This window comes from Pelodiscus sinensis, chromosome 4 (assembly GCF_052426305.1).
Source record: "Pelodiscus sinensis isolate ZL-2025 chromosome 4, ASM5242630v1, whole genome shotgun sequence".
NCBI classification, from domain to species: Eukaryota; Metazoa; Chordata; order Testudines; family Trionychidae; genus Pelodiscus; species Pelodiscus sinensis.
In genome coordinates this window covers 23,958,245-23,973,817 of record NC_143055.1, presented here as the reverse complement: position 1 = coordinate 23,973,817, position 15,573 = coordinate 23,958,245, and the positions used below count along the sequence as shown (strand labels likewise).

At 39.9% G+C, this 15,573-nt stretch overlaps 1 pseudogene across 1 annotated transcript; it reads right to left on the bottom strand.

Annotated features, from left to right (window-relative positions):
• Positions 1-14,834, bottom strand: LOC102462366 (uncharacterized; annotated as a pseudogene). Its single transcript, XR_016349390.1, has 5 exons — positions 14,445-14,834; positions 9,430-9,774; positions 8,391-8,519; positions 6,395-6,507; positions 1-1,666 (listed from the first exon to the last, which is right to left on the bottom strand). The product of XR_016349390.1 is annotated as an uncharacterized LOC102462366 (transcript).
• Positions 14,835-15,573: the final 739 nt, after the last annotated feature.

Here is a 15,573-nt window from a genome sequence, read left to right as displayed (position 1 = left end):
GAAAAGAATGAGAGACACCAGTGCTTGTGATTTAAATGACTAAAATATAACAGAGAAATAAATAAGACAATCTTGTTTTATTTACATGTAAGTTAAATACAGGTCGATTTAGGTTTAGTGATTGAGCGATGCACTGTTACCAAATGACTTTCTCTCTCTCTCTTTACCACAAACATCAACACAAAGAAAATACTTGGAAACCATTCCCTTTTCATTGAAAAGGTGCAGAATAACATTTAAAGTGTCTCAGCTGTTGCTGAGCAGTTTGAAAAAGCCAGTCTGTGTTTGTTGGCACCCTCAGGGTCCCGCTAGATCAGTACCCTCTTACATAATGATAACATTTGCTTACCTGTGCCTGCTTTTGAGAAAACAATCCACAGAATGAGCCTTAGCAGCAGACAAAAGATTTGCTACACAAACACACTGATGTTTTGGCCACTTGCTCTGTTTTCAATAAGCCTAAAATATTAAGATGCTGCATTTGTTTGCTGTTAATGTTTGTCTTCTACTAGGCTTATAGAAAGTCCATTTTTAATCTTGTCTTTAGTTTTTGAACAATTTTTGTGATTATTTTTGAGGTTGTCAGAGAGGGAAAAAAAACAGTATAAGATCAGCCTTCAGCATCCAAAATCTTATCCCTCCAAAGTGGGTTATAATTAGCTTTTATTAAGTATAATATTCAAACTGTAATTTATTTCGCACCTATGCTAAGATAGGGTAATGAAATCTAATTTTTCAGTGCATCTGGTGATCACCACAGAGGCCAGGAAGGATTTCATCCTATGCAAAGTATTGCCCAACTGTCTTGGTGATTATCAGTGTGCGGTTTTTCTCCACCTTCCTGTAAACCAGTGTTTCTCAAACTGTGGTCTACGGAGGAGACATCTCCAGGGGCTCCATGAGGCTGACAAACTAGAAACATCAATAGGTACAACACAGACAATCAGTGGATCGCTGGGGCTCCACATACATTTTTATGCATGTAAAGGTCTCCGGAGCTCAAAAAGTTTGAGAACCGCTGCTGTAAACCATCATGTACTCTCCATTGCCTGAAGCAGCATGTTTAATAGTTCAATGAGATTTAGTTTGGCAAATCCTCATAGTATGATTGTGTATCATGCTCCTGCACACTAGGATGTGGAAAGTGGGGGAGAGAAAAGCCGCTACATCACAAAAAACTCCCAGGTAAATAGCAAAACAGGGAGATATCAAACTTTTAAAACACCACCAACAAAAGATTCCTGGAATTTGGCATGAGTCAATAACACAAATACTCTTCCCCCATTATATTGAACCAACTTTACTACTGGTACCATACCAGCTTTGCTGTCACAGTGGTGTGCCAGGGACAGCAAAGAGACTTCACTGGGTTTGAGTTGCATACTGCAAGATCAAGAAGCAAATTATGCTATGATACTCTGTGGCCTTGCTAGTTTTATCTATATCGCATTAATGATAAGAACTTTCAGCCCTGGACTGTCAAAATGGGTGTAGGGTCCTTGTTGTCTTCCTCACATCTTCTGGATTTCCCAGATGCTGTAAGTCATGAGATTTACTAATCTGCTGCATTGGATGAAAAAGCAACAGAATGTTTGTTGTCCTCCTCTTTATCTTCATTTTGCTTCATTGCAAAATAATCAAGGGACTCGTAAAGTGTGGAAGTAACCTTGAAAAACCAAAGAGAATTCCCATCAAATTAACTTTTTCTATTAAAGTGTGTTTACCACATGTTGTCTAGACTAGGGCTCAAGGAACAAAAAAGGAACACGATTAGCGGTATCTCAAAAGTCATGGAGTTCTACATTCAGAGATAAACCCAAGTCACAATATTTGAATTCAAGTACAAAGTCTTTCCAGTGTTTGGAACCAGAGGTTTCATTTATCCCATTACAGGAAGAGTCCAGCTGCAAAATTCTCACTTGGATCTGAATCCCACACAATTTGCTGTAGTTTATCCAAAATTTTAGTTCAGGTCTATTCCTATTTTTAAATGGCACCAAAAATGGGCTGGAGTTTCTACCGCTATGACTTTTCAAGTCCCCACTACACATGGTTTTATTCATAAAACCATAGTTCTTTTACCTTTAACTGCTATTTTTTATGTAATTTATCTAGTGTCCAGTTACTAGGGTATCTAAGTGCTATTTGGAGCGGTACATCATGTCCCAGTTTTCATTTCATGGGTATTTGTGGATAAAAATGTTTGAGGTCTTTAAATGAGATCTGCAGCAAAAAGCAGGGAGACCTAAATATCTCCCCCCAGACCTATATACATATGTGTATGCACAGCACAAGATTCTGTTACACTTGGGCTACGTCTACACTTCAGGCTTCTTGCACAAGAACTGTACTGCGCAAGAGTTCTTGTGCAAAAATTCTTGTGCAAGAGCGCGTCCACACTGCCTTGTGCTTTTGCGCAAGAGATTTGCTTTTGCACAAGGAGCATCCATGGAAGTGTAGACGCTCTCTTGCGCAAGAAAGCTCTGATGGCCATTTTAGCCATAGGAGTTTCTTGCACAAGAAACCCCTGTTGCCCATCCATGCTGCCTTCTCGCACAAGAGCTCTTGCACAAAAGGACTTATTCCTCATGAGGAGAGGAATAGCTTTTGTGCAAGAAGCCCTCTGTTCCAAGGCTTTACTGTAAATTTACTTGCTCAAGAACGCATGTGCAGTGTAGACACTCTGCAAGTTTTTGTGCAAGAACAGCTGGTCTTGCACAAAAAGCCTGCAGTGTAGATGTAGCCTAGGTGTGTAAGCCACAAAATCATCTTGATAACTCTCCCGAATTTCTCAACTTTGTACTGTACACAGAAATGTGATAATGGAAGTCAGGAATTGGATGTTTTTTAAATCTGTCTTCACAATACTGCTTTGTGCTAGGTATTATTGTCCCCTTTTACAGAGGGGAAACTGAGGCCCAGAGAGATGAAGTGACTTGCAGTAGGGAATCTGTGACACAGCCAATAATGTAACCCAAGACTGGATTCTAAGCCCTGATCATCTTCTCACTCCAACAGGAAGAAAACAACTACAGCTGCCTATGATACCTAAACAAGTAGAAATTGTGATACTCCCAGCTACATACCACCCTCTTTGTAAGAACATAAATCAGAGATGGTAGATAGATTTGCACTAAATATAAGATGCAGATACAGACTTGCATTGACATAGATTGCAGCAACATGGCACTTGCTGTCTCCTAATGTAAAGCAGGGAAAAATATAGCACAACCTCATCTAAAAATAATCATGAAAGGAACCAAAAAACTCTCTAAAGTGCTGCAAACTTCTGTGAGACCGGTCACCAGATCGAACTAATAACAAGGTAGTCTTAGAAATGAAAGATCACACTTTTAAAATAATCAAATTCGGTTTTAGAATTTAAAAGGCACAGTGTATATAGCACAGGAAACAAAGCAATATCTGTTCCTAACTTTTAGAAAAGTTAGTTTGGAATATAGTGTAGCGTCTAGGTGTAAGATATTTACTAGCTTCACTAAACTAGAACCATTGCAGTTTATGGAGTCTCTTCAATGATTTATGAGTTCCATTTACAGCAATGGAAACCTGTGGCCCATAAGTTGCATGCAGTCCATCTGTGTGTGACCTTTGAGTTATTGTGTACCATTACCCACACACAAGATTGCCAAATGTCACTGTTTTTTCCCCGACCAGTATGGATTACTCAATAGGCAGACTAAGCATGTGCTTAGGGCACCAGCAAAGCAGGGGCACCAAAAAATGAGATTTGATGGTATAGTATTGTTTTTATTTTGGGGGCACCATAATCTTTTCAGTGCTTAGGGCCTCTAACGGTCTTAATCTGGCCCTGAGTATTACTAAAGTGGTACACATGTAAAGCAAGGGTACATGAAGTGAAGTGGGAGCTGACTGCACACAACATTGACTGTGAAAGCCGTGTGCTCCCTCTACATCCAATCAAAGCACTGCTACTGTTCAATTGGCACATTGCACAAATTCTAAGTACGCAAATGCAGTTAGCCAAACTATGTATCCTGGGAGACCATCTTGGTTATGACAATCTTGTGGCCCACAGAGAGGAAGGAGGGCCACTCACACAACCTATTCACTAACCTAGGTTGCCCGTTGCTGATTTAATCACCCTGCATTTTCATTAAAAAAAGAGAAAGGACTTTGTTACATAAAGGAACAAACAGATGCAAGGTCATGACAGGAGGCGACTGTGTCTCATAGTCATTTAGTTATGAAACAGCAGCAGAACTTTCGTTATTATAGTCACACATCTGGTTGACTCTTGTTGACCATGCAAGTCCATCCCAGCTAATGACTAGCAATGAACAGATTGCTTTCCACCCTAACTTTGATGCTTGCCTTCTCATTCCCAGCACTATTTTTCATAGAACCATTTTTCTCATGGCTGAGGTCATTAATAGCTTTTATTGGACCAACAGAAGAGGGGCCACTGAAAGATATTACCTCACCCACCTTGTCTTACTAATATTCTGGGATCAACATGGCTATGATGAGAGTGCAAAAATTATTGTGATATTTCCCATAGTATTACAAAATAAACTGTTTAAAGGCAGGGTGAATCCGTGCATTCTGGTGAAGAAGTTTTCAATTATATTTCTTTTCCAAAAAATTACTCTTGTCTTGACCATTTAAGCTTCCCTCTTCCCTCTGCAAATACCAATCAAGTTTCAGTAGTGGTAACAACACCACTAATGTGAAACTGAAAATGGGGTGAGAAGCCAGAAACCTCTGTATTTTAACATCAGCTCTGTCAATAACCACTTCTGTGTCCTTTGGCATTTTGCCTAACCACTTTGGGCTACATTTAGTGCAAGCCTGTGGCACACCCAGGGATTTCAATGGAAACTGTGTCTGCTAGAGTTGAATTTGATTTTTTGTGTCTCAAGATGCATCTATACTACAAGCCACTTCTGCAAGAGGAAATGCAAATGGAGCACTCATTTGCATAGGTCAAGCTCTCAATTGCATTTCCTCCTCGGATCCCTTTTGCACAAAAGGTTTTTGCATAAAAAAGAGCTGTGTAGATGGCTCCTTTTTGCGCAAAAACTCCCTTTTGCACAAGAGCCGTTCTTCCTCAAAAAATTAGGAAGAATGGCTCTTGTGCAAAACAGGGTTTTTTTTGCACAAAACGGAAGCGGCTACGCTGCATCTTTTTGCACAAAAACCCCTGGCACAAAAAGAAATGGCAGAAAATATGCTAATGATGTCATGACTTATGCTAATGAGTCCCTCATTAGCATATTTTCTGCCGCAAAAACGTGTAGTATAGACATAGCCTCAGTATCCCAATCTGTTAACCTAGGTACTATGGGAATTGATCATTTAAGCTTTATACAGTGGCTTGATTATGTCAAAGGCTATATTTAAGTGCTAGCTCCCCTCCCCAATACACAGTTACAGCTAGTGTGCTTAAGGTTAGGTGACTAACTTCTGAACAAATGGAAATCAGACCCAGCTGTGAATTTTTATGCCACTGACATTTATGGCAGACTCTGGGCCAGCTCTAGGCCCTGATGGAGGTACAAAGATGGCTTAATGAGCTTCATGGGGTCTCCCCAGAATAAGTGGATCTGTAGGCAGGTGTGGTTCTATGCCACCTGCAACGTAGTGATGTCCAATGCATAGCCAGGGAAAAGGGGTATGGCTGAGTGCTACTGCACTCCAGTGATCTTCAGCCACTAGAATGATGCTTTGAGCTGAACCAAGTCCAAAGGGAGGAGCAGAAAGACAGTGTGAAGTCAATTTGCCCAATCCCCAGCTGCTCCAGCACAGTTGATCTGAGGCCCCTGGCTTACTTGACATGTATGTACTTGTGGTCTGTGCTTTCCTCACAATGTCGAGTATACTGAAGCTGCTAAGCATGGTTGCAGTAGCAATGGGTGACAATGCTGTGGCATGCTATAGCACTTCAGGGGAAGAGGATGATACAGTACTGTGCTCTGCCTTCAGACAGCATGTGGAGCTAGCCCTCACTGTGACCTATCGCCATTCACAGAAGCTATTTTCTTTTGTGAGTTAACCTGTCTCTGAGACCTCTGTGGCCAGGTATTCAGTCCATTTCACTTGTTTATTTTAACCCAATCTCTGTAATTATCTGTTTTCTTGCTGCCCTCCTTTTCTAGAATTTGTAGTATGTCAATATAGGAGCCAGGCCTTTCTGACATAGAGATTTTAAAATAAAATTAAGCAAGTTTGTTTGCCTTGCCCTTACTGACAAGGCATTTCATTTTATTTCATGGTATAATGTTGTGCAGTAGGATATTATACTAAACAACAGCAACTTCCTGTTCTCCTAATAAATTTGGTCAATTGAACCTCCATGAATACCTCTCTTTGGAGCCCACTTCTTGTAACCTCACACCCGCTATAAATCGCTTACCCATTCTGATGAGTTTGAGGAAGAATTTCTCTCATCTGCTTCATTTATCTCATTTCCTTCATCCAGTTCCATCACCTGAAGTGTCTGTTCCTCATGGGTCCTTCTCTCTGACACTGAAGGGAGGGGAACACTTTTATGTGACATGTCACCATTATTTTGTTCATTCCACATTTCAGGAGTCACATCAGTGGTTTGTGAAGGGCTAGAGGATCTGCCACTTGATGGAGTCTCTGATATTTTTTCCCATGGGAGGATGTACTGTAATGATCTTTTTAAAAACTAAAAAAGTATGTATCTACACTTAAAAGAGGAGAATTTGTGACCACCTTGACCAGTGGATTTGTGGATATTTATTAGACCGTATAAGAGTATATGGCCACAGAACCTCCTGTAATGAGCCTGCCAGTCTAGCTTGACAGTCTTGGGTTTGTGGGGTTCAAACAAGCACTACAAAAATGTATGTGTAAACAGCACTTAGCTTTGGTTGGAGCTTAGGCTCTGAAAGCCACCTACTCCCTGGGTTTCAGAGTCCAAGCTGCAGCCAGACCCACAACATCTACGTGGCTGATTGGAGCATGGTAATGCAAGGCCCATCATCCCAAGTCTGTTGAATTAGGTTGGGAGACTCCCAAGTGTGGGGTGTGTAGATGTAACCAAAGGGGCCTCAGAGCCTATTCCAGCCATTGACCTCCATGGAAGAACTCCACTGCTGTTCCTCAGCCACGGAAGGAAATTTCCTTCCATCTGCCACTTTACTACAGCCATTTCTGGGATAGAACCTTTATTTAACAGAGGAAATCAACACTCCTGAAAAAATTTAATTTGGAATGTTAGAAGAATATTATAGCCATTTGCAGGTGCTAAAATCCCACGATTCAGTCAGTTCACCCAGGTTGGCAACACTGCAATACCACCTTCCCTTGTCTACTGTTCCCCAGGGGGAGTAGTTTTCTGATCTCTCCATGTACTACTTCCACCACTGTTCTCTGTACACCTCTCTAGGAATGAGAGATGATGGGCATTTGTATAAGGTAAAATTCATAAGCTGGCAGCCTTTGATAATATTTTTATGAGACAGGTGAAAACACCCAAGAATTGCTACAGCCTTAATAAAATCCTGAGAACCACCCATTGTGAAAATGTGATAAGGAGACAAGAGATCACAGAAAGCTTTCTGCGGCCTCTTCTCTGCTTATCACTCCCATGTGATGAAAAGGCAGGATTTGCCATTCATCAGAACAATTGAGACGGATAAGTGCAATAGTTGCATTTCCTCTTTATTATGATTATTATTTGCATTAATGTAGCAGTTCAGTGCCTCAGTCATGAGCCAGGACCTCCTTATGCTAGGTGCTGCACAAACATCGAACAAACCGCCACATTAAATTCATGTTTGGGATGTGAACAGTATTAAAGGTAGTTCTTTTGAATGGGAAAGAGAAATATATTGACAAGAAAAAAACCAAAATTATTTACAGATCTATTTAACTGAACAGGGAATGCAGAGCAGCGCTGGTGCCTGAAACCAGGCTGCAAACACTCTATTAATGATTATTATGTGAATTACCATAGAACTTTAAGGGCTAAATTCTGGCTCTTTTGTCCCCATTAAAGGAGAAAGCAGTACTGATTTGCCATTTCTATTCTGGCTAGCCAAGGATCTCCACAAATGCCCACTCAGCCACCCCACAGACTATTCTTTCCAGGATCACAAGTTAGCCACACAAGCGACTATGTGCAGTGGTTGCTGGGGCATAGTTGTTATGGGTGCACAGGAAGGGTCCATGCAAACACATGTGGAGTAGGCCTCCTACTGAATGCCTGGAATGCCTCACCTATAGCTTATTGCTTGGAGGGCCAATGAAGAAACCAGGACAGGAGGTGCAAGAGTTGTACTATTCAGTTCCCCTTCTTGTGCTGCTTTTTGGGTGTACACATATCCTGAGACCCTCATTTTGCTGTTAGGGATTATATGCAAAAAAGCACTGTCACTTACCAGAGTTTTCTGAGTTCTGCTGCTTTTTGTAACAGAAATAAAAACAGGCCACTGATGCTAGGCAAGGAAAGATGGCTAGAATTGCCATAAAATTATACTTTTCCGTTGATCCGGCTTCTGCAAACAAACCTTCCAAATCAAGTTGATTACTTACAAGCACAATATATAGACCATGTTATGTTTTTAGATATGTGTGTCCTATTGCCTCAATGGCTAGGTTCACTCCAAATAAATTATCAGATTCCTCTTCCCCCAAAACACTGGCACACGTTTGTGATTTTGCTACATGAGTAATCCTTTCAGTAGGACTACTCACATAAACAAAGTTTCACAGTGTTTGCAGGACTGGGCCCAAAAATAAAAATGATTACTATTTAGCAATTATGCAATAAAACATTGCATGTGTGTAGCATTTTACTACATTTAATCACTTTATGATCATTGCAATGTTTGCTTTGAGTGAATACAAAATGCCCATATTTGTATCTCCTAATCTTGCTTGTTTTTATCAATTAAATGAAATAATGAAACACAATAAATGATAAAAATACTATCACTTGGGAAAGCCTATGACTAAGATGAGTAACTGTGTGACTGTATTGATATAACCTTTGTCCTTCCTTATTCCATCACTCTCTCTAACATTTGTCATCCTCATTCATTGCCTCACATCTAAAATATAGGCAGTAAGCTCTTCCAGGCCTCATGGTATCTTTCTATGCCTTCTGTGAAGCAAGCAGCAGACTTAATGGCTCTAATAATAATAATCTATTAATCCTCTCAGCAATCATATGATGTCAAGAAATGAGCATTTTATAGCCGAGGAAGCTAAGGCAGAGAGATCAAGTGAATTGGCCAGGACTATTGAAGGAGTTAAGTGTCAAAGCCAGAATAAGGACATGGGTAGTCCAAATGCCCTGACTTTTGGTCAGAGCATTGGTTCTATAACCCTTCAGGGAGAAAAAAAAAAGTAAATAACACACTTCTGATTAAAAATCTCCAGAGAGACAAACGGCAATAAGGTTGACTGCTTCTTTACCTTTCTCTTCAACAATTAGAGTTGTTCCATTTCCCATCCCTTTTTTCATGAAGGGTATTTCAATAGTTATCTCACAGAAGTAAATTCCAGTATCGTTTCCTTTCACAACGTCTATCCTTAGCACCGTTTGATCCTTATGTGTGTAGTTGACTGTGTAGTAAAGTTTTGAAAATAGGTCTTTGCTGGTGCCTTCTTTACAAGTGAGATTTTGTATTTTCCAGGTTACTCTAAATCTCTTGACAGAGTCATTGTTTTTCCAGGAACAGTTAATTTCGGCTGGCATTCCAGTGGATACCCTTATTTCTGATGGTGTCTGTCTGACTGATAATTCATTCGTCTCATTGGCTATTGACAAAAACCAAATAACTTTAAGTTTAGAACAGGAATAATAAAATAGCACACTAATATTATTAATAATGTATGGCATTATTTAACCTATTTTATGACAGCAACCTCATTTCTTAATAGTTAATTACTCCTGTTTTCCCTTAAATAAATACAAACACCTTAGTGTGACCCTGAGAATACCTCTGTTGCCAAATGGCAAAGGGTTCTTTGTTCTGTAACAGTAAACTTTGGCAGGCCTAACAAACTTATGACACCCAATGCACTGCAGACTTGGTAACCAAAGCCAAAGAGGGTCAAGTGAGGTATCTAATTAAAAACTTATTGTTGCACCATGTATGTATGGCTGATATTTAAGGAATCATGAATGGTAGTGAAAATGTGTTTTTGAGTTGGAGTCCCTGGTAGAGCACAAAAACAAATATTTCAGACAAGAAGATATACCTGTCTGCCTTGGTTCAGATGTAAAATAAGCTTTGTAAGCCAACACGGTGGACCAGAACTTATACTTGTTTATGCTGAACAAACTAAGACTTAAACTCCAGATTTTTAATTCCCATTTAAATGTTCTTTTCCTGTTTTTTCTAGAAGGGTACGTGTATGCAGCAGTGTTACTTTGGAATAACTGACATTATTCTGAAATAACATAGTCCGTGTCTACAGTACAAGCAACATAATGTTGAAAAATGTCAAGCTGGAGGACTTCTTACTCCAACTCCTGTAACCCTCATTCTACGAGGAGTAAGGGAAGTCGGAGGAAGAGTGCTCTTTCTCAGTCTTCCTGCTGTGTATACAGTGCCAAAAGCCGAAATAAGCTATTTTGACTTAAACTATACAATTGACGTAGCTGAAGTTGCATAGTTTATTTCGGCTTTAGCCCTGCTGTATTGACATGCCCTAAGTGACTTCAGTGAAGAGTGATAACCCCTAAAACTCACTATGTTCTGCCAGGATACAGTTATGGGCAACAAACTTTAGTCATCCGTTGGCATGTCTGAGAGCCCACTACACTACAACAATAGCGGTGATTTTGTAATTGGCTAAAATTCAGTCACCTTAATCATTCATTTATTTTGTATCCGCACAGCAGTTTTCCTGCCATCACAGTCAGGGCTCAAATTCAGTCAGTAGGTGTTAGTATGACACACCAGCACCTCTTTCATGTGGCCTTATTCTCCGTAATCTAATCTTTCATTTAAAGGTCTCCAGCTGTTATAGAGACAGTCTCAAAAACATGCACCAAGAGTGATGGATGTAGTGACATCTGCTGAGTTCACAGAACCCTAAACAGTAGCTCTGTGGGCTATGAATTGTTCCATTCAGCTGAACTAAGATGCCCACTGATAACAATGTTTTCATTGGAAGTCTCAGAGGCGTAACCAGGTTAGACTGTGTCTTTAATAACGAGTTGTCCTGTGGCACCTTAGAGACTAACAAAAACATAGAGTATCATGAGCTTTCATGGGTAAGATCTACTTTTTCAGATGAGCTGGAAGTGTTTAGCTATTTCACCACTTACCAAAGGCTGCAAAAAAGGGGTGGGGGAGGACAAGGAAACCATATATTATGATGTACACACTCTCCTGGCACCTAGGCTTATCCGTTAATCTTGTCGACTACACACATTCCCCCCCCCCCCCCCCCCCCCGTTGTCTCTGATACAGAGGCAGCAAGGGGGGGAAGCAGGAGCCGGTGCTGGGGGAGCCCTCTAAAAACCCAGTTTCCGCCAGACCTGGCTCCATGGTGCTTCTTCTCTCCCCCTTACCTCCCCTCCCTCCTCCTCGCTGCTGCCTTTATCCAGGGAAGCAGGGAAGGCTGCCGCATCCCATGGAGGAGTCTCTGTCCACAGGGAGAGCAGACCCCTCACAAACAAGGGCTGCCGTTGCCCTGCACTACTGCCTCTGTATCAGAGACAGCAGCACAGGGCAGCATGCAGCCAGTCTGTGCAGAGAGCTGGTTTTTAAACTGACTCCCCTTGCGGACCGGTTCCTGCCTAGCACCCTGTGCTGCTGCCTGTAATAGTGGGGATCCTTGGGAGTGGGGCTGGGAGCACACTCACTACTTACCTTCCCCATGGGAACTATCTAATTGTCATGTTACCCCTAAGATTTCATGCAGATTTCATTTCGGCTATTCAGTTACCCGATATCTAACATCCCTACTCAAAGGGGAGCAAAGCACACAAAGTCCAGTGGGGATATATAAGCCTCTCTGAGGGGAAGCCAAGGATGAGTGGCTAGCAGGTTGTATTTGTATTTGGCCCTCAGTGTGGGGACCCCAGGACCCTAAGCAGCTTGCATGATCATATTTTATACAGGTACACAAACTTCTGAGAGTGGTAGCTCATGGGAGCAGAGATTGGAAGAGTACCATGCCTTCCCCATCTCCTGATTCACAACATTGCCTAACCCCACTTCTGCCAGTAACTGGTTCCAAAACTGGTTAAAAGTCATAGCGTGGGCCGTTGTGTGGACCAGGTGGTTCAGTAGCCATGTGAATACAATCTCCGGTCTGTTTGCTGAGATGGCAAAGGAGGGGTCCTCTCTGGTGCCAATTGTAGTGATGTGCTCAGTTTTGCACTGAGATCTAGATTTGGACTCATGCAGCATCCCTAATATGAACTGGTGCATGGGATAAAAGAAGTCAGCCAAACAGTACTATTTAGCTTCATGAGTTTACCTGAAATTCAGGCTGATTTTACATTCCTTATTCAGGGAAACTTCCTGTATCTTTAATGTCGACTACATTATACTCTCATTCTCAGATGTCATTGCTAGTCATAGCTCCCAGTAAGATAATTTCTCAGAAAAAAACTGCACACATTGTACCCACATAGAAAATAGAAGCTTGTATTATCATTATACTGCATATTTGTCAGAATAAATATATATTCCTGTCTAAATAAGTGCCCTGACTGTGCTCATAGACACATATTCATAGTTCTGTCATTAAAAGGGTTCTTTTTTCTTCCTTTCCCCACACAAAATTTCAGTTTGTCAAAGTTATGCCTCTTAAATCAACCATAATTTGATGTTGATGTTAGAGTACCCTATTTTTACCATCATAAGAACAATGGTAATAGTTATTAAATTACCAATCCTTTAAAAATTCAACTATCGTAATTAATTCTCTGACTTTCTGTGCAAGTCCCACATACTATATGAATCATAATGCACCATCTCCCAAAGCTCATGCTCAATTTTCACTGAATTCTTAGGACCAGTAAATCCTGTACAACCAAATCTGGAGTGAGGACACAGGATTTGGTTCTATATTTTTCATAATCTTAAAGGCCTTGGTTAAGTTTTATCAGAGTGACACAATTTCTTTTGAAAGTGTGAGCATGGTTTTTCTTCTTTTGAACTGATGAAGTATTTCTTCCTACCTAGAGAAGTTATAAGAAATCTTTCTCCTTCTTTCTTTTCACAATGTGGTTCACACCAGCTATCTATCTAATCCATCCTGATCATGTATAGTCCTACTGCGAAGGGTCCAATTCCAATCCGACCGAAATCAATGGCAACACTCCCATTTTTAATAGAGTAATTGCAGCATAAGTCCCAAGATTTGTAAAGTTCACTTAAAATTTTATTAAGATTTTAAGAGAATACCCACAAAAAACCTGATTTTTTTCCCTTCTACTTTCTACTTTCAGAAAAAACAGCTATTGTCTTATTATTTAAAGCTTGTACATTGTATCATTGGTTTGCGTGGCACTTTAAATGCTGGGTAAAAATATGGTATGCACTTGAAAGACATTAGAACTGAAATATAGAATAACTAAGATAGAACGTACTGTTGAATACACATCAGAAAAAATGAGGGGAAAGTAGAGTATTTAAATAATTGTATTAAGTTACTAAAGTGGCATAGTACATATTATAATAATTTCAAGGTTTTGAGTTCATTCTTTTTAGTTTTCTTAAATACTGTTATTGTATAGTGCAGATTTCCTGCATCTCTGCCTTATTGGTTTTCTCTCTCTTTGTTAAAAACACATATGAAAACATCTTTTTCCCCTTGCCTAAAGATCTTAATTTCTCTGTACTTACTCTCTTCTTTACTATTTAGTGCTACAACGATAATATTTAATACTTCAACTTTTTGCAGTAGTTAGTCTGAAAGCTGTGATACAAAAACTAAAACTGCATTGTGGTTCAGTAATTATTTGTTCTCGAATAAAGTTTCCAAAATATTTTAAAATTTTACACTGAATTAATCGCAATGAAAGAGCTTACTATATAAGTCTAATTTTTAATTGAAGGAAATTCATAAGTATTAACTTGGTAACATGTGGAAATTAGTACAAGGTAATATTTTAATCTTTTAATTTCCGCTAGGATAAACATTTTGGAGCAAATACGCTTTGAGCAACTTCCAATCACATGGTATTGTGCCAATAGTAACTTGGATTCAGCACAAATAATATTTTTGCCTTCTGCACTATAAAAACCTGGGTAATGTTCTCTCCAGCATGCACACATAAAAATCTAGTATATGGAAGTGGGGGGCTTATGCAGCAGCTACATATGTTTTAATTGATCTATACATATTTTGGGCATTAGCTTTTGGATTTTTAAAACCAAGATGATTTTCTTGATTAACCCTAGAGAATTACATATGTTCCAACGGCACCAAATCCCAACCCCGCAAAACATCAAAGAACTTACCCAAGCAGCCAAAGCACTCTGTAAAAAGTATAAGCATCAGAATAATTGTGGTCATCATTAAGGATTATTAAAGCTCTCATCAGTGCCTCTCAATTGATAGCCTGTAAGACAAGAAGGAGTGAGAGACAACACGTTAGATTTGCAGACTTCCTGTTCCCTCTACCGTAGTGACTTCTGAACATCTGAAAGCAAAACAACTTCACTCCAAATGCATCTCTTGAATTAGTGACAACATTTGCTCTTTCAAAACTGAGCCCAATCTGTCTGAATTGCTGAAAATTCTTTTTTAATTAAGTCTAATTACTAGTCTCTTAATAATGAACACTAACAGCCTCTTGTTTTCTTCCTGGAATCTGAACACAGTACTGAGCACCCACATCTGCAAATGCCCCATTTTGAACTCAGTTTCTGGACTGTCACTCATTTGGAGGCACTTGATAAAGATGAGATAAACAAAGCACAAGCATTTTTCCCACCGTGTCGTCTAACCTTTTTTTGATGCTTTGCATTCTGTCTACACCACAGACTCCACTATTGTAATCACTGATAGAAAAGTAATGGTGGGAAAAGCACTTGTGAAATGACAGTGTAAACCTCAGCTGAGGAGGTGTTATGCCTAAGTGATATGTTTAAATTTATTAGGTCAAATTAAATACAACGTTTGAGTTACTGAATGTAGTTAATTATGAACAAAAGTACATAAGCATACTCGATGGTCCATTTTCTGTCTCCAGACAAAATCAAACACTGTTAATTTGTGCCCATATTTTGGCTGCCAGTGTGCATCACACAACCCATTATGTAGATGATTCACCATAGATTCAAGAAAGAAAGAAAGAAAGAAAGAAAGAAAGAAAGAAAGAAAGAAAGAAAGAAAGAAAGAAAGAAAGAAAGAAAGAAAGAAAGACCTTAATTGTTGGTCACATGGATCCTGCAACCATACACTTAATTCTGCATTGCCGCTCTGTGGGTCAGTTGCAGAGAAGGCTCTCTAAGGGCCAGTCTACACTGCCAAAATAAACCCGTTCTGAGAATGGGAAACAGGTGCAGCTGGACTAGTTATCGGTGTAGTTGAGCTGCAACTGTGGATGAAGATAAACCATATTCAAAACTGTTTCATTAACTGTGA